The sequence below is a fragment of the Phascolarctos cinereus genome, unplaced genomic scaffold (assembly GCF_003287225.1).
Source record: "Phascolarctos cinereus isolate Bilbo 61053 unplaced genomic scaffold, phaCin_HiC Scaffold_2;HRSCAF=192, whole genome shotgun sequence".
In the NCBI taxonomy this organism is placed as follows: Eukaryota; Metazoa; Chordata; class Mammalia; order Diprotodontia; family Phascolarctidae; genus Phascolarctos; species Phascolarctos cinereus.
In genome coordinates, this window is record NW_027555625.1 from 18,785,667 (window position 1) to 18,805,618 (window position 19,952).

Below are 19,952 nucleotides of genomic sequence, written 5' to 3' on the forward strand. Positions count from 1 at the left end.
GTCCTTGGGACCACACTGTCTCTTTTAGATACTTGTAAAAAATGTCAATTGTAGATGTTGATCTGCCTCTATAGAGCCCTTATTCTTTTCATGTTCCTAAGGTTTGGGAATAAGGCAGGGGAAAGCATTATAATCCCTTGGAGTTCTGCCGTTCCTGAGCCAGGGAAGGAGAGACACTTTCTCCTCTACCCAGGTTTTAAGTCCCAGAACGGCATTGATGCACTTTGACCACCAGAGGGCAGTAGCACTCAATAAGAGAAACCTGGAAGTTGGGCCCAGGAACTGAACTCTGGTCTTCAAGTTTAGCAGTAACCAAGTCTCTTCACACCCCCTTTGACTTAATGAGCTCCAAAGTGAATCCTTTGAAGACAAATGTGCTAATAAAATAGAAAGTTTCCAGCCCCCTCCCTGGGCTCTCAGACTAGAAGAGGAGGATTGGGTGGGGGATTGAGGGTAGGAAGATGCCAACTTGGCCACTGCAGAGGGAAGCTGCCCTAGAGGGAGGTGGGGAAGGCACATGGGAAGCTGGGATGGGGGGAGGAGGCTCAGCCTTAGACACATTAAACTAGACTCAAGCAGAAACAAACAAACAAAACCCCAGAAACCGCAGGGCAGATGAGTATGGTGTGGACGTGCCTAAGAGCCTGTCTAGGGGACAGCCGGCCCCTGCAGTCTGAAGCATCCTCCCAACTCTGAGATCCAACAACTGCAAGGGGGGAGCAAACTTAAACTGGGCGGGACCCATTCCTGAGCTGATGGGGAAGATATATGGGATAGAGAAGGGGGGGGAAGGAACAATTGTAAGGCCAGTGGTGCAGTAGATAGCATGCTGGGCCTGAAGTCAGGAAGACTAATCTTCCCACATTCAAATCTGGCCTCAGACACCTACTAGCTGTGTAACCCTGGGCAAGTTGCTTAACCGTATTTGCCTCAGTTTCCTCATCTGTAAAATGAGCTAGAGAAGGAAATTAGCAAACCACTCCAGTATCACTGCCAGGAAAACCCCAAATGGGGTCATGGAGAGTCAGACGTGACTGAAAGACGACTGAACAATAACAAGACAATAGTAAGTCAGGGGGAAAGGCTCGACTGGAAATTTGTGGGCACCATTGCTTTCTCTAGCAGCAAGATTCCAAGCAGGGAGAATCTGGTAGGATGAATCCCAGGAAAGACCACCAAGAGAGAATGCAGTGGGAAGCATCAATTCGTTAATAAGTCAATCAACTAACTGTGTGTCAGGCTCTGAGGACGCAGAAACAAAAAGGAAGCAATCCCTCTCTGTCCTCAGATTATATGCACACATACACAAGCAGGCCCCAAACAAATGCATACCACATGGGTGTGTGTGGACATGGCTTCAGAACCAGGAAGACCTCTGTTCATCTTCCACTGTGTAACAATCTCTCAATGCAATTCTCTAGGGTACTGAGAAGGTGCCAGTTCCCCAGCTCCCACACTGGTAGAAGGGCTTTCACCATCCAGGAGTTCTCTGTATTGAGAAATCACAAGTTTAATCCTTATTCCTATATTTTGTATAGAATTATCTGGGGACACCTCCTCCTCACCTCCAGTGTAAGCTTATTGAAAGCAGAGGTTGTTTCAATTTTGTTTTTTGTATCTCTAGTGCCTAGCACAGTGTCTGGTACATAGCAGGCACTTCATAAAAGCCTGTCAAATTGAGTTGGACTTTTAAGTTCCATGGGGGGAAGAGACTGCCTGGCTTTTGTCTTCATACGCTCAGCACTTCTCACAGGACTCGATGTATATTGGGTGCCTAATAAATGATTGTTGATTGAATTGGATTGAATATATTCCTTTTCAGAATGACTGGTCCTGAGTTGAGGGAAATGGAACCTAGTAGAAAGACTTGGAATATTGAACAGAGCCATAACTAGCTATTCTTTTACCTGGGGCAGCACAAACCACCCCTGGGGAAAGTAATATGAAACAAAGCTTCCAGCCAACTCAGAGCCTCTCTGGGTAGAGATGTGGCTACTGCAGGGAGATTGTGGGGAAATGGCCAGGTTAGGCTGTCAGGCAGCTCACCAGAGATTCACCAGTGGGGATAGGGGAAAGAGGAAGTGAAGTACTACAAGTGCTTTTAGAGCCTTCTAACATTGGTTCCCTAAGGCAAAGGTCCAATCACCTCACCCTTGTTACATCTCAGCCTGGATTACAGTGCCAATATTATAATTTATAATAGTGACTTAGGGAAAGTCCCTTAACCCCATCATCTACAAAATGAAGGGTTTAGATTAAATGATCTGCAAGGTCTTGTCCAGCTCTAAGTCATGTGAATCCCTTAGCAACAGGAGGAAAAGGAGAGTATTAATTTTTCCCAACAAGAAATTGACCCCTTGGCATTCCAGGCTCCAGCCTAGGAAATTTCTCAAAGCAGAAGGTTTTGTTTTTCTTAAAGCAGCCATCTCCTTTCACTTCAGGAATAAATTTCTCTCTAACAAGCTCCTTTGGTCTGATGTATCATTTAGTATCTTTTAGTCATGTTTAAGAAATACAGAGTTTGATTATCTGTAAGACATGGGAGTCCAGTGCTCAACTGAAACTCTGCTGCTCCAAGGCTGTCTGGCTCTCTGTATATTGGAGCCCTGACTCCAGTGACCTCTCCCAGTAAGCATCTGCGCAGCCCCAGACAAACCCTGCAATGATCCAGCCCGATGTATGCAGCTCACTGCAGCAGACACTGCAGGAAGGAGGCTGGGCACGCCCTGTTAAAGATGCAGACCACAACACGTCCCAGCCCCTCCTTTGCTGCAGTGCTGAGCTCTTTACCCTGCATGGAGCCATCTTGGGCTGGGGTCCAGCCCAACCCAATCCGATGCAGCAAGGCTGTAGCTCGGGGCCCAATGGACTAGAAGGTAGGTCTCAGCCTCCACAGCTCCAGAATATATTTGCATGAGGATATAGAAAGTTGCTTTGCCTGGGTAAGGTGGCTCTCTCTTTTGCTTTGCTTGCATTCATGAATTTTCTCTCTGGGTAAACTTAAGTCTGTCCAGAGCAACCATCTTGTACTGAGAGGACACACTCATAGTCACTGAGTTTTCACTTGAAAAGGCAGCATGGCCTAGTGTTTGGAGTGCTCAGTTTTAGTCATAAAGACCTAGATTCAAATCCTACCTCAGACAAAAGCTGTGTGACAATGAGGAAGTCATTCAAGCTCTTTGAGCCTCAGTTTCCTTTCCCGTAAAATAGAGTTAATAATAACTTCAGAACCAACCTCACATGAGCTATTGTGAGCCTCAAGAGGTAGAGAACTATAGAGATGTCAGGGATTGTGAAAAGTCATTTCCCACCATGTTGGGTTGGTAAAGAGAAATCCATACAGATTCAGGGCATCACACACTGGTTCTCAGGTCTCACCTCTTGCTGTTATCACTCCCCAACCCATCAATCAGGCACCTTTTCCCAGGATAATTAGCCCAAGAGTTATTTCTACTGGTAGACAGATAAAGTTTGCTCTAAAGAGGAGTTATGAGGACTTCACCATCTTTCATAGGGGCAATACAGTACGTGTAAAAAGGGCCAGCCCTGTCAATTGGCTGGATCTGTTCAAATTGTGCCTTAGCATCTTACTAGCTGTATGAACCTAGGCAAGTCATGGGACCACCTCCTGCCTCAGTTTTCTCATTGTAAAGCAGAGATAATAATAGAACCTACCTCCTAGGGTTGTTGCAAAGATTGAAGGAGGTAACAAGTAGAAAACAGTGTGAAAAACTTGAAGGCCCATAGAAATATTCTTATTCTTAGTCAGAAGATCTGAATTCTAGTCCTTGCATGGTTAGTTTCTTGCTGTGTGACCCTGGGTAAATTTCTTCATCTATGGACCCTGTAAATTGGGGATGAGAATACTTGTGCTTAATGTTATGAGAATCAAATGAGATAATGCAAGTGAAGCATTTCTAAATATCAGCCAATATCATTTGGTGACTTTTTTCCCTTGGTGATTCTGGGGAGTTAAAGACAGAGTGAGTCTTAATAACAATAGCTCAGTAAGTGATATTTTCTTTAAAATTTGCACTGATGTTTTACACACATCTCATGTGGATCTCACATATAACCCCATGAGATAGGTATTACAGTTTATCATTGCTCCCTTTTTACAGGTGAGGAAACTGAGGCTCTAAGAAGGAAGTGACTTGTGCATTACACTCCTCATAAGTAGCAAGGACAGATTTGAACTTACTGACTCCAAGACCAGCAATCTATCCACTATTCCATGCAAAGTCATGACGGCTAAGTTCAAGCAGAAAGTAGACAAAGTTTCTATGACTACTAACCCTGATTGTCTATAACCTTTTGTTCCTTTCATTACCCCTTCTTGTGTCCACTGTCCTCATTTAAACTGGCTTGCTCAGCCAGAAATCAATAGTTCTAATCAGTTCATCCATATGAAGAGGCCTATGTGACATTGGGTAAGTTACCCTCTCTGGTCCATTTCCCTCATCTCTAAAAGTCAGGGTTAGACAAAATAAGCCCTAAGGTGCCTTCCATCTCTGAATCTACAATCCTACTAAGAACTTGAAGAGTTGCACATTTACAGGATAGTCTAGAGACAGTTCAGTGGTGCAATAGATAGAACACTGGGTCTAGAGTTAAGAAGACCTGAATTCACATCCAGTCTCAGACATTTATTAACTATGTGACCCTCCACAAGTCACTTAACCTCTACACACCTGTTTCCTGAACTATATGACAGGATTGTTTTGAGGATCAAATGAAATTATATTTGTAGAGTGCTTGGCACATAGATGCTTAATGAATCCTTCCTTCCTTCCTTCTTTCCTTCCTTCCTTCCTTCCTTCCTTCCTTCCTTCCTTCCTTCCTTCCTTCCTTCCTTCCTTCCTTCCTTCATTCTTTTAAACAGAAAGTGATAGTAAAGGACAACCCTCTTCGCAAATGAATGTATCACTAATGGTGGAATCTCAGGTGTCACTGGGGGAAAAGTTTTCAACAGATGGGCACTGTTCCCATGCCACTGAAATCAAACCACCTAGATTACAGCTTTGGGGGCACTGAAGGATAGTAGAAAGAACTATGGGAATCAGAACACCTGTCTCCAGAACTAAGTACCTGTGTGACCCTGGCTAAGACATTTGCCACCTCTAGGTTTAGTTTCCTTCTACATCTGTGAAATGAGAGGTTTGGACTAGATAATCCACTTGGTTCCTTTCAGCTCCACAACATGCATGGATTTATATTTTCCTCTTCAGGGAGTTTATAAAATTATAAGATATGAGAGCCAGAAGGAAACTTCAAGTCTAACCTACTCATGTCTAACCCACTTGGGAAACTGAGGCCCAAAGAGGGGGCAATGACTCATCCAAGGTGACAAAGCTAAGGTGTGGCAGCAAGGCTTTGCACCTTGGTATTCCTATTCTGTGGTCCATTTCTTTTTCTGAGTACTGCATTTTTACCTCTAAAAACAGGAAGTCTCCTTGAGACACTAGAGATTCAGAGAGCACGAAGATTAACTCTGTGTCTGTCTAGGGCCATGAACTCAAATAATTTGGTCAAAACTACTTTTTCAAACTTTGCTTTTACCTCTAGGGCAGCCATGTTCATGGCAAATTAATGTTTTGGGGCCCTTTCATCTGGGATGGGTCGGGGAGAGGAACAAATATAAAATAAGTAACCACAAAGCATATAAAATAGATATAAATTATAGGCATAGGAAGACTAATATACATTGGAGATGTTGGGACAGACAGCCAAAGGGATGTAGACAGGGAGAGGTAACGTGGCTGGGTGGGGGTGGGGAGGTATCATTAGTAAGGAGTTGGGACCTGAGCACAGTACAAAATGGAGGATTTTTACAAAGCAGAGATGCAGAAGGTTTTTTTTTTTAACATGTAATTGGGGAGGCGCTGATGGCTTTTGAGCAGCCAAGTGATGTGGTCAGATCCATGCATTAGGAAAATTATTTTGGCAGCTGTATGAAGGGATGGATTGCAGAGGAGAGAGATGAGAAATGCCTGAGACAGAGTAGTTTCAGTGGGAGTTGAAAGGAGGGGGTGTTCATGAGAGACATTGCAGAGGTAAAATTGACAGGACTCAGAAACTGGTGGGAGGGTGAAGAACCAAAGATAGCTATAAGGTTGTGAAGCAGGGTGACTAGGAGGATTTTGATGTCATGAACTGAAATGCAGATGGTTGTAGGAAGAGCCAGGTGGGGGGAATATGTAGGGGACATGATGAATTCTGCCCTTCCTATCACCTGGCACAGCAGTACTACTTTCCTACTTTGCTTTTTTCTCAAATGAATAGCATGAGTTAAGGTTTCCTGGGTCACTTGATCTATTCATGAGAAATTAAAACCAAGGAGAGAAAGGAGAATGAAATTCCTGTGAAAGGAAGGGAAGGGAGGAGCATTCAAAAGCATTTCTGGCATTGGTACAGTGTCTCTTAATTTCTTTAATGTATCAAGGAGAGTGACAGAAAATGAAACCCTTTCAGAACTTTTTAAAGAAAAAGGACAGATTTTAGGACCAACAAAGTACTCAAAAGAAAAGTCTGCAAGTGGCCAGTTAGGGATTCTATTGTGGTGGTCTTAAGATTGTAGGGTCATAGGATCTCAGATTAGAGCTAAGGGATCTTAGAACTCATCTAGGCCAATCTCTTATTTTATAGCTATGGACACTGAGATCCAGAAAAGTTAAAATATCACAAAGCTGGTGATCCTGAAATGACTGGAATTGAATTTGAGAGTTATGCATTTTTTCTCAATGATTTAGGTATTTGGGGTAAGAAAACACGTCATCTTTAGTGCACACACACATGTGAGCATGTGTGTGTGTGTGTGTGTGTGTAATTCTGATAGTCTGTCTACAAATTAATATCCAAACCAAATCGTTACATTGAATAATTGGTATGCTTTTCAGCACCAATTCAAGGGACAGCTCCAATGGGCCAAATTGGAACTTTATGGTTCAATTTTCAGCTTCCTTACATATTAATTACAATCACTAAATCTTGTTTTCATGTCAAATGATTCCCCTTAATTAAAAAATAGACTTGTTTACAAAAGAGTGAAAAAGGAGTATAATTGTAATCAATATGTTGACATTTGGGTTTGGTGACAGTCAACTCAATGAACCATGTGAAGGCTGGGATTCTCATACCAACCCTACATTTCAATGGAAAAGCTTTTAGATATATGCTATACCAGAGACATAGACCTAATATGTCTTGGGAAATCTGACACAGTATAAAGAGTCCTGGATTTGTGAACCAGAAATCCTGATTCTCAGTTCTGCTCCTTACTACTTGTATGACTTTAAGCAAATTGTTTCTCCTCTCTGGGCCTCAGTTCCTTTACCTGTGAAATAGGGGATGTGACTTAGGTCCTTTCTAGGTAAAAATCTATGAGTTTTTGATTCTTAACATTATCTCCCCCCCCAACAACTGGGAGTTACTAAATATAGGTAGGCAAACAATATTTAACCTAGAAAACAAGAATCTAGGCACATGCAGGGCTCCCTTGGCTACCACTTGAAGAGTCAGACTACTTGGGGATATGCAGAGTGATATATGCACATTAGAAAATTTCTCAGGTATAATAATAACTCAGGTATACTTTCCCTAAATCCTGGTTACTCCCCAGGATTGAGTGTCTTTCCTTTCAACAAGCAACTGCAATGATTACCAAACTTTATTTATCACCAATGAAATGAACTCCATCTTTCTTCCTCCTTGAATCTCCTATTTCAACTGATATGTGGAAAAAGTACTAACTCTAAATGTAGAAGATCAGGGCTCAAATCCTACCTTTGACATTTACTCCCTCTATAACCATAGTCAGATAATTATCTTCCTGAGCCTCTATTTCCTCATTTATGCAATGCAGGGATTGGACTCTGGCTTTTGAGATTTCTTCTAGTTTTAGATCTATGATCCTGATGAACAATAAAGGCTCCCCAACACACCTCGTTGGCTCTGTCCCTTGAAATAGTGCTGAATTAGGTCACAGTTATCATCCTCTCCACACCTTAGAGAAGGTGTTGAGAAACCATTAGATTGGTAAGAGAATTGAAAAATCTTTGTGAATTGTAAAGTTCAATGCGATTGCAACCCAAAAGTAAATGAATGAATGAGAAAGCATATACTATACCCTAGGTAATATTCTGGGGATACAAAGACAGCAAACAATACAGTACCTTTCCTCAAGGAGCTTGCATTCTAATAAGGTAAGACAGCTCATATAAGGGAACAAGATTTTGAGAGGTGGAGAATGCAGCAGAAGATACAGGCATGATAGCATTGCTTGTAGATGGCTGGGAAGAAGAAAGGTGGGCCCAGAATTGGGTAAAAGCTCAGAAATCAGAGCCTCAGCTCCTACGAGTGGAAGTCTTAGTCCCAGTGGGAAAAGACTGAGGAGGCCAGAAGGCAAGCAGCATGGCTTGGAGATGAGCAGGAAGTAGGAACAGAGCTACATTTCCACCTCTACCAATGCAATTTTTCTGCAGTTTATAGTCTTAGAGAATCACCTGGGATAACTGAAAGGTCAATGGTCTTGTCCTAAGTCACAGAACATTACATTACATTAGAAAAAGGATTTGAATCCAGGCCTTCTTGGCTTTGAGCCCAACTCTCTACTCACTGCATTATTCATATCAATGAGTAAGTGAACAAAGCATTTATTAAGTGCTTGCCATGTACAAAGCACTGTGCTAAGAGCTAGGGCTACAAATAGAGATGTGAAATAGTCCTTGCTTCCTCGTGACTCACATGTGAATGAGGAAGATGATACATAGAGAAATTTCTGTTGCAAATTAGATGGAAAGATTCCAAAGTCTTTAGGGTGTGGTAGCAAAGCAGATAGTCATGCCTGTCCTTAAATGTCATTTCACTGATAAGATCATATCAGTTTATGATGTTAAACCATTTGATAGTGACAAAGTACTAGAAGTAGCTAGGTAGCACAGCAGGTAGAGCACTGGTTCTGGAGTAAGGAAGACTTGAGTTCAAATCCGGCTTCAGACACTTAGTAGCCATGGGACCTCAATTAAGCCACTTAATCTCTGTCTCAGTTTACTCAATTGTAATAAAAGATCATAATAGCACCTACCTGGAAGGGTTGTTGTGAGAATCAAATGAGATCATATTTGTAAATTACTTCGCAGAGTGCCCGACACACACTTAGTGTTTACTAAATGCTTATTTCTCTTCCTTCCTCCTCTCCGGACTTCAGTGAAGAGAATTTTCTTTTCGGTGTCTTTAAAATATGTGGCTATGCGCTTGCGTGATCAGTTTTAGGCTGCAACTGGGCAGGTGTTACTAGCCAGAATGACAGCTACAGACAAAGGCCTGGAAGCATTACTATTCCAAAGGCTTTTGGGCTCAAGATTTTGGGCTCCCTCTCTCAGGATCAGAGACGAGATGACAGCCAAAGTGGTGGTGGCAGTTTGCCTAGCTGGACAAATAACATACTCTATTATTTGGATAATTACTGATTGACATTAACTATAGGCATGCATATAGAAACATATTTAGCTGAAATTCCTGCCTAATTAGTAAGAGTAAAAAGAAAGGTCATTGGCCATTACACAGTATTGAAATTTTGAGTATAGATGGGAATGCAAATGTGAAGGGAAAAACTGGGAGAAGTTTATTGCAGAGAAATGGGGCACTTCTGTTTGGAATTTTGGGGGCAGGGGAGAAAAGAGGATTTTCCCAATCTGCTCATAAGAAACTGTTCCCATTGTCTCTGTAGCAACCGAAAGGCCACAGTCAGAGATTTATCAGTCTTGCATCCTGAAAGATTTCTAGTCTTTCCCATTCAAATTTTTATTCAAATGCAGATAAAAATGTCAAATATCCTTTGGAAGGATAAAACCTTGAATGAAACCTTAGTTCATGAACAAATTTGTTGTCAGCTGGGAAAAGGCAAGAGAAAGAACTAGGGTTTTTCCTAATGATGGTAGGAAGAGGGGAGCAGATGGAAGGAAGGACTTTGAAGACACAAGGGACACCAGCTGGGAAAAAGGTCATTAAAAGGACAAAGAAAAATTCTAAAGAAAAAAAATCTAATCCTCTTCAAATTTCTGCACTTCATATATCCAATTCAATCGAATAGCATCCAACCAGTATTTATTAATTGCCTTTTCTGTGCTAGGCATTGGGCTAGATACTGGGCCTATAAAAACAAAAGTAGAAAACAATCTCTGTTCTCAGGAAGTTTCCATTTTAGCTCTCCTTTTATTGGAAGAGGGTTTGGAAAGGGAAGGGTAGTGCATACTGGGTAGTAAGTCTGACTATTGGCACAAGGTTCCTTTTCTCTCCTGTACCCTCTGACACTTTTCATAATGAAAGAACCATTGAATATCAGAGCTGGAAGGGGCCACAGAGATCACCTACTCCAGGGATTCTAGACCAGAAGTAAGATTTCTTTTCAATATCAAAACAATCCCCTCATGAGAAGAGCTGATGATTGAGAAAATATGTGATGACAAATGTTCCTGGGAATTCAGTCACATTTTTAATGGAATTGGTATTTTATTCATCCCAACACCAACTACGTGAATTGGAACAACAGTCTTATATCGCTGTGTCAGATGGCATGTTATTTATTCAGTCGACAGAAGGTAGTTTGTTTGTTTATGCTGTAGCTTGGACTGCATTTGGATTTGAAGGCTTTGCAATAACTCCATGGCCTTCCAGAGGACTGTTACCTACAAATAGGGAGTCCAATCTCTTCTATTTGAAAAGGGAAAAAACAACAACTGGAGGCTATTAGAGGGCAGGAACAAGGAGTGGGCTCTCAAAGCCATGTATGTAGGGGAGTCAGGGGGGTGAATTAGCAAGCACTGCAGCTTAGAGTCAAGGAGACAAGACAATTTTGATGTGGATACTTACTATCTAGATAATTTGAACCTCATTTTCCTCTTCTGTACTCCGGTGTTCCTTCGGTGATTTAGCTTAATGCTATACAATAACTTATTAAATGCCGGGTTATGTTTAAATCGTGTCTTGTTTTGGTCACCTGACTGTCTCTCCCCCCCCCCCATCCTAGTTGGTATAGATAGTAAATTTTTACACAGCTAGTATAAAGTAACAATAGTGGGAAGAAAGATTGCAAAGGGGAATTTAGAAGTCAATTACAGATTATTCCATAGATTAGGGGAGCACAGGAGCAACTGGAAACTGTCTCATAAATTAACTAAAGCATGTCCTTAGACTGTGGTAAATCAGGGGAAGCGTCTATATTCTCTGTGCCTTATTAAAGCATGGTTGAAGCATTACTCCTCACTTGTTGCCATTGTGGTCTTTCCCAGTGAGTATCTAAAGAACTGAGCATGACTGCCTCACCTAATCAACCCAGAGAGACCCTCTTGTGGTCTCATTTCCTTAGTCACAATTAATAATTCTGTAAATTAATGAGGAATTCAGAGGTCTTATGCTGTGTACCATGGAAACAAAAGACAAAAACGAAACCATCCCTGACCTTAGAGAGCTATCATTCTTCTAGAGGGATATGTTTTCCATTAATTCTAGCAGCTTCTGGGCTTGTCCTTCATGATCTGTTTTGGCTTCATTTTTTTTTTACTTTACTTTTTTTTTTTGGCAATTAGGGTTAAGTGACTTGCCCAGGGTCACACAACTAGTAAGTATCAAGTGTTTGGTCTGAGACCAGATTTGAACTCAGGTCCTCCTGACTTCAGGGCCAGTGCTCTATCCACTGAACCACCTAGCTGCCCCTTGGCTTCAATCACATATATCCAGATAAATGTAAAATTGGGTGAGTAATTTTTTCAAAAAAGATTTTTGGCTTGTCTTTGCAAGCTGCATAGTTGAGAAAGTCAGTTGCTTTTTTTTTTCACTTTTGTATTAGAAGTAATGAGTTGATTTCCAAATATCTAGACTCCTTGACAAGCTAGTTCCTTTAGTAAATAACCACAATTAGAAGTGCTTCCTGCTATCCAATCTGAATTTCTCAACATTTCATTTCTTTGCTACACCATTTTATTTGCTGAATTGAATCAAATTGATATGAGTTGAAGTGAATTGAAATAAGTCAATGCACAATATATACAAATGAATACAGAGCATTTCAAGAGGGAAAGAGAGGGCAGTAATTTTATTTTCCTGGGTCTCACTTTTTTCATGTGCAGAAAGAAGAGGTTGTACTAATTGACCTCCCTTCCAGTTCTAACTTTCTATGACTTTATGAGCAACATAGTCTGGCAAAAAAACCAAGTGCATGAGTCAATACTGAAGCTGGAGTCTTTTTCCCAGAGGATGGTAGATAGGAAGGTACTAGTGTATTAACCTCCCTTGGGATAGCAAACTTTTTGGCATGTACTGATGGATATAATTGTGTCCGAAATACATATACTGAAAATCAGTGCATTGACAGGGGAAGGACCATAGAACCATAGATTTGGGAAGTTAGGTGGCATAGTGGATAGAGCTGGACCTTGACTCAGGAAGGTCTGAGTTCAAATTCAGCCTCAAACACTTTCTAGCTGTGTGACCCTGGCAAGTCATTTAATCTCTCTTTGCCTCAGTTTTCTCTACTATAAAATGGAGAAAATAATAGCACCTCCCTTGTAGGGTTTTTGTGAGGATCAAATATGATATTTGCAAAGTGTTAAGCATAGTGCCTATCACACAATAGATGCTTAACAAATTCTAGATATGATGATGATGATGATGATGATTGTTGGAAAGAATCTGGAAAGCCATTTTATCCAATTTCCTCATTTTATATGTAATAGTGTAGGGATGTGGGTCCAGTGATTGCTGTACCCTACGTGAAAGTAGTTAACTTTTCTACATGGTAATGCTTTTTTATTAAATCACTCAGAACTAAATGTGATAGTTAATCTGTCTAAATTGGTCTCTGAATTGGTCAGAGGAATTTGTTTTCTCTCACTAGGCTCTCTATTGTCATCAGTGAAATGTAACAAAAGGGTAAACTGAGACAATTCTCCATGTAAGCTAATATTTATTAACAGAGGCATGCTGCCTGTCAATAAAGAGGCCAATGGATTTCCTCCATTTATGCCAACGACTCTGAGCAGAAGGATGGTTTACCTTTTATAGGTTTGGAGGAGTACAGAACAAAGGATAGGTAGCATCATGGGGTTAAGGGAACGTGATTGGTTACAGTGGTGAGGGAATAACAGAAGACAACATGATTGTGTAGAAGTTTCATAAGAGGGGCTCCTCCTTTTTCTGCTCTGCCTAAGAAGCACTCTTTGTTTGAGTCCAGGGGCAAAGTCAAAAGATAACAGACTAACCCTTTTTGGACAGTAAACCAGACATCCTTGTATGATGGATTGGTGGTATAAAGATACTTGACCCAACTTTCTTATGTTCACATATATTCCCCAAGGTTGGCTAAATTCCTTGAGGCAAGAATAGATCACTGGTTATCAGGTGACCTGAATTCCTAAACTTAACCCATTATAGACCAACTAAATTCTGAACCAAGTTCAGAAACAGAGAAGCAGGACAAAAGCTATTAATTTTAAATAGGTTCAATAAGAAAATTATACAAGATCAATTCAATCTTTTCAATTCCCCCTTTTGATTATATATATATATATATATATACATATATATATATACACACACACACACACATATATATACACACACACGTATATGTATATATACACGTGTGTGTGTGTGTGTGTGTATTTCATAGATCACTTATCTACAAACTAATCCTTGAAGATGTTCAACATAATCTTTACCAATAGTAGGGTGCGCTAACGTAAGTTCCTCTTGTGGAAGTCCAAAACTGCAAGGTGAAAAAGAATAATAAAATTTATTAATCATAGCACAAGCCATTGTAAAAATATCTAAAACCGTGGATGAATTTTAGAGGGGAGATTTACTTGTCTCCAAGATAATTAAGAAAACTCAGCAAATAGATGTGGCATAATAAAAGCAAAAACAGTTACAGTAACATCACCAACATTATCTAACAAGTCTCCTCATATTCTAGTAACCCACTCCCACTGTCCATTTAAATAGCACCTTTCATCTTGGATACCAGATGTCCCATGTAGCCATCAGGTCCTCTGGTAGCAATTCTCTCTCTCTCTCTCTCTCTCTCTCTCTCTCTCTCTCTCTCTCTCTCTCTCTCTCTTTTTTTGTTTTAGGCAATCTGGTTAAGTGACTTGCCCAGGGTCACACAGCTAGTAAGCATTATGTGTCTGAGGTCAGATTTGAACTCAGGTCCTCCTGAATCCAGGGCCCGTACTCTACCCACTGCACCACCTAACTGCCCCCAGTAGTAATTCTCTTGGACGTTTTGGAAGAGGTCTCCTCAGGGCAGCTATGAAGGGGCCTCCACTTCGGTAGATTTGCCTTTCTTGTTCCACATCACTTGTAGATCCTTAGATGTTCTTGCTACAGTCTTTTGCAAAAAAGGTCTTAATATACTTTAGTACTCCCTCTTAAATTTTACTTCTCTAATAATTAGTTCATGTAAGGAAAACAAGCTGAAACCTTGTGGTTCCTGATCTTATTAACAACACAGCTATGACAAGAATATCAAATTAGGAACCCATAGTTCACCTGAAATTTCAGAAAATTTCGGTTCTTAAATACCCCTTGACTTAAACATCCCTTGCTGTGTGTCTTTTTCTAAACCCTGTACCTGAAATAAACACTGCCAATAACAAGCTAAAAGAAGAATCTTAAAAGGAATCTATGACAATCTGAGACTTGTAAAATGAGCCTTTTGTGTTAAAATTTATTATTTACCAAAATAGATATATAAGCTAGGGCTAAGAGTACTTGTCTAAATTTTTGTTAATTGCATTATCATTCAACTTCCTGCCATGTAAATGGGCAATTTGTTTCATTGATATATTTAGGAAATTAAAATACCAGATGAAAAAAATCAAAACCTAAATATTTTAAAATACCATAGAAAGCAGAATTCTTAAAACCTTTTAAATTATATACATGATCATCTGGCCTTGTTGCTTTCTCAACATTGTTATTCATTTTATTACTATAATTATGTAGATCTCCATTTTTTCTATTAATTCCAATTCAATTTCCATATTTAGGATGAGGAGAGATGGATAAGGATCTAATCCTTCCATGGAAACATAGGTAACAACACTTTGTCTCATTGTCAAACTAGTGAGCTAATTGGAATACAGTATTTCAGTGAGGGGAAAGCTACGATAGAACATTTTAGTAAATCCACAAAGAGAAGCTACTTTTTTTTTTTTGGATGGTAGAGGAGAGTACCTTGGCTTTCTCTCTACTCCCTGCTTTGGTTGGAGAAGGAATTTATTTTTTTTTGATCTGTACAATCTGGAGGATTTTGGACTTTTTTGCATTCCCATTACCATCCTAGCAGGATGTAAGGAATAGAGGACAGAAGTATCTAGGGGCAGCTAGGTGGTGCAGTGGATAGAGCTCCAGCCTTGGAGTCAAGAGGATCTGAGTTCAAATTCGGCCTTAGACACTTGACACTTATTAGTTGTGTGACTCTGGGCAAGTCACTTAACCCCATTGCCTAGCACCCCCCCCACAAAAAAAAAGAAGTATCTACATTGTGCACTAAGGACAAAATGGAAAAGGTGAGAAAAGCAGATTCGAGGCTTTACAAAGAAGCCAGCAAAAAAAACTCTACCATACCAAAGCAGAGCATCCTACAGACTTTAATAAGGCATTTCCAGGAGCAATGAGTTTGCCTTTGGCATGTGTTCTTCATAAGCTTGAGCCCCCTGAATTCTGTATGTACAAATGGAAGAGCATGTCACACACTTTTAGGAAACTGTTCTTCTTACCCCTTTAGTAAACACTGTATTCTAAAATCTAATTATCTCACTGACTAACTGATTATGTGGTGCTGTATGCGTGTGTGGTTTGTACTTCATTCTCAGAGAGGACCGTGACATCAGAAAGATGATACCGTGACTTGCAAGTAAAATGGATTTAAGTGAGGGAGGGCTGTGCAGTCACCAGCCTCACTTTCTCTTCTGGAGCCATCTGGGTCCAGTAGCAAGACATAAATCAGGACAGCTGGAGGTAGTCCCCGCCAATTGATAATCATGGTGGGGAAGCGCACTGGTGAGGCTCATGAGTTATAACATTAGGGAGCTACCACTCACTCAGGACCTCAGAGATAATCTCTAGGTCCCTGAAAGTATTTAATAGCTACGTTCTCAAACTCGACTTGCCATGACAAGTGGGGATGGGAGACTAAATCCAGAGCAGATGCTACAAACAGATAAGAAAACTGAGGCTCAGAGAAAAGAAGGTACTTGTGCAAAGTTACACAGTCAACTTAGTTAGAGGTGCAAGATTTGAACTCAAGTTAACTACTTAAAAGCCAGTACTCTTTTCAGTGTGCCTTAGAATCCAAGAACTGGAGTACTAGAAGGGACCTCCTCACCATTTAGTTCAAACTATATATCAATGGAATTCCTACTATAGCATGTCTAATAAGTGATCATCTAGCCTTTGCTTGAAGACCTCCAATGAGGTAAATCTATTGCCTACCAAGTAAGCTCATCCACGTTCATATAATTCTAATTGTTAGGAAGATTTTCCTGATATAAATCTTTTTTTTTTGTTTGTTTTTGTTTTTCATTTGTTTTTGGCCAGGCAATGGGGTTAAGTGATTTGCCCAGGGTCACACAGCTAGTAAGTGTTATGTGTCTGAGGTTGGATTTGAACTCAGGTCCTCCTGAATCCAGGGCCAGTGCTCTATCCACTGTGTCACCTAGCTGCCCCTCCTGACAGTGATCTTAAATTCAACTCTTTGTAACACCTGTTTATTGTTCCTAATTTTGCTTTTTAATCCAAAATTACTTGTATGCATGTTTGTGTTGGGTTGAGATAAGGTGATTATAAATTTCAGTTGGAAATGAAGGAAAAGGGACTTGGAACTCAACTGAGTAGACGGAATATTCTGTTGAGTGAGATTGAATAGCACAAGGCAAAACCAACAGGTTTGATTTTCTTAAGAGCCAGGTTGGTGGTCAATGGACAAAGTACTGGGCCTGGAGTCAGGAAAAGCAGAGTTCAAAGTGGGATTCAGACACTTACTAGCTTTCTCACTCTGTAGATCCCTCTATCTCTGAAGCCCCCTTCTCTGATGAGTTGATTACCAGGACCGCCATTTCAGGAAGTTCCTTGGCCATCTATACTTACTCCTCTTCTGGGTCCAGTCCTGACTCTCTAGACTTTTCCACCTCCAAGTCATCAGTCTTCTCATCATGGAAATGTCTCTGCTCCTCTAGTAACCTCCTCTGATAGGTGTGTCCCTTCCCAGGACCACCATTTCAAGAAGAGCCAAGGCCAGCCATACTGACATCATCTGGTTTTGATCCTGAATTTCTGGACTTTTTGACCTATGCCAGTAGTTCAACTTTAGAGGATGTTTGGAGGTACAAAGAGTTATGAAAAGGTGAGCGAGTTATCATTCTAGCTCCACATCCCCAGTCTTCTACACCTCCAACTGAATACCTCATAGGTATGTCAAATTCAACAGTTCCAAACAGAACTTGTTACCTTTCTTCCTAAACACACTCCTCTTCCAAACTTTCCTACCTGTATTGAAAGCATCGCTATACTTGAAGTCACCAGGTTCAAAACCTTAGAGTCAGCCTTGGCTCTTTCCTCCCCATCACCCCCTGCCCAAACAACCAGGATTCAAGTATGGCCAATTCTATCTTCACTACATCTCTTCCAATAATTCCATCCTCTCCTCTGACACTTGCATCATCCTTATTCAGGACCTCATCACATCTTTCCTGGATTATTTCAACAGCTTTCTCAATGATCTTCTAGCTTCTATGTCTCCCATATCTAATCCAGCCTTCCCATTGATACCAAAATAATCTTTCTAAGCCCACAGCTGACCATATCACTCCCTTCCCTAACTTTTAATGGCCTTCTACTGTCTCTAGGACAAAGTAGGAACTCCTCAATTTTTCATTTGAAGGCCTTCCTAATCTGGCTTCATCCAACGTTTCCAAGCTTACTGCATATTAACCTGTTTGCTTCAGTTTTCTCACCTATAAAATGGGAATAATAATAATAGCACCTACTTCCCATGGTTGTTTTGAGGATCAAATGAGACACTGGAAGTCCTTAGCATGGTGCCTGGCACATAGTAAGTGCAATAGCAATGTTAGCTAGTATTATTATCCCCACCCCCACATACATTTACTCTTTGTTTCAGCCAAGCTACTCCTTCTGCTATTCTGCAAACCCAGAATTCCTTCTCCCACTTCCATGCCACTGTACAGCCCATTTCTGATGCTTGGAAGGCACTCTGTCTTTGACTCTTATAAAGCCTAACATTCTTTAGAACTCACTTCCTGTACCATATCTTAATGGAGGTCTTTCCTGATCCCCTTAGTTCTTAGTGATCTCTTCTTCCTCAAATTATCATATATACACATACATACATGTATGAATGAATATATATGTATGAATGAATGAATAATATATGAATGAACAAGTACATACCCCAGAAGAATGTAAGCTCCTTGTAGACAAGAACCCTCTTCCTTTCTATCTCTCTCCATTGTCTAACAAAGTCCTGTGCTTAATAAATGCTCATGAGATTGAAAATGAGGAATATAGAATTAGGTATTCTATAGATAGATTGAATAAGATGAGGAGAAACTATTAAATTGTGGTTTATCCATTGGAGAAAATCATATGGGAAAAAAAGAGATCAGAAACTTTAAAAATAAGAGGTATATGGCATGCAAACCTCGGTGAGAGAAGGCGATTCCATAGAAAGAGCTCTGCTTTAGTGACCTTTTGGTAGAAAGACATGCTATGGGTTGATGAGGGAGTCATCTCGAAGATGACCTTGGAATCAGTGAAGCCAGGCTGATTGGAATTGTCATTTTGTCAGGCACTCATGTCATCCTCTCCCTGTCCCTATTCAGTAAATTCCAATAGCACCTTATTACCTCCAGGATTAAATACAAAATCCTCTGTTGGGCTTTTAAAGCCCTATGCAACCTGGCCCCTTCCAACTTTTTCCAGTTTTCTTACACCTTACTCCTCTCTACATACACAAAGATCCAGTGATACTGGCCTCTCTGATGTCATTCCTTTTACAAAATACTCAGTATCTGAACTGTCTCTCCTCCTGGAACACTCTCCTCCTCACCTTCATTTCTTTGCTTCCTTCAAATCTAAGCTAAAGCACTGCCTTCTGGAAGAAACTTTTTGCAATTCTCTCTAATCTTAATGACTTTCCTCTGAAAGGATTTTCAAATTATTCTGTATCTATCTTGCTTTTATGTTATTTGGATGTTGCCTCCTCTATTAGGATATGAACTCCTCGAGAGGATGGACTGTTTTTTTTCCTTTCTTCGCATCCACAGGTACCTGACACCTACATAATAGGTGCTTAATGAATGATAGTTGACTAAGTTCTAAAGAAAAAAGAATAAAAAAGAGTTGTTCACAAATGACCACGTGGGAACTTTAACCAAATTCAAGTCTACCCTCAAGTTTTGGTGTGATAACTTCAGAAAAAAATGTTTCTTATATAAAAAAAGACAACAACCCTGAAAAAGAAATGAGATATTGTATATGAAGTTCTTTGGAAGATAAGTGCTAGATAAATTCAAGGCTTATTGATTTTTTTTTACTCGAAATTCGTTTAAAAGAGGTTTCTGAGATCCATTTCTTTGTGCCTGAGTTTCAATTTGTTGGTCTAGAAAAGTCATTAAATTCTGCCTTTTAGGGTGTGAAGAATGACGAGTTCGAATCTTGTTTCTTGGGAAGTGGCCCACATCCCCACCAATTCTCACTTTGGGCTTTGTGCTCTGCAAGAGGATAGATTGATGACGGCATCTATGTTGAAATGTCATCTTGTCTCCTCACAGCCACAGTTCTGTGTCAAAGGCAGATGATGTATATGGTTGACTGAGTCAGTGAAACCAAGATCTTAATTCACTGCCTTTGTGCGCTTGGACAAGTCATCATCC

General features: G+C 40.4%; 1 pseudogene; it reads left to right on the forward strand.

Moving 5' to 3' along the window:
- The first annotated feature begins 2,662 nt into the window (after window positions 1-2,662).
- LOC110218387 (methyltransferase-like protein 22 pseudogene) overlaps window positions 2,663-19,952 on the forward strand; it is a 61,077-nt pseudogene continuing 43,787 nt past the window's right edge.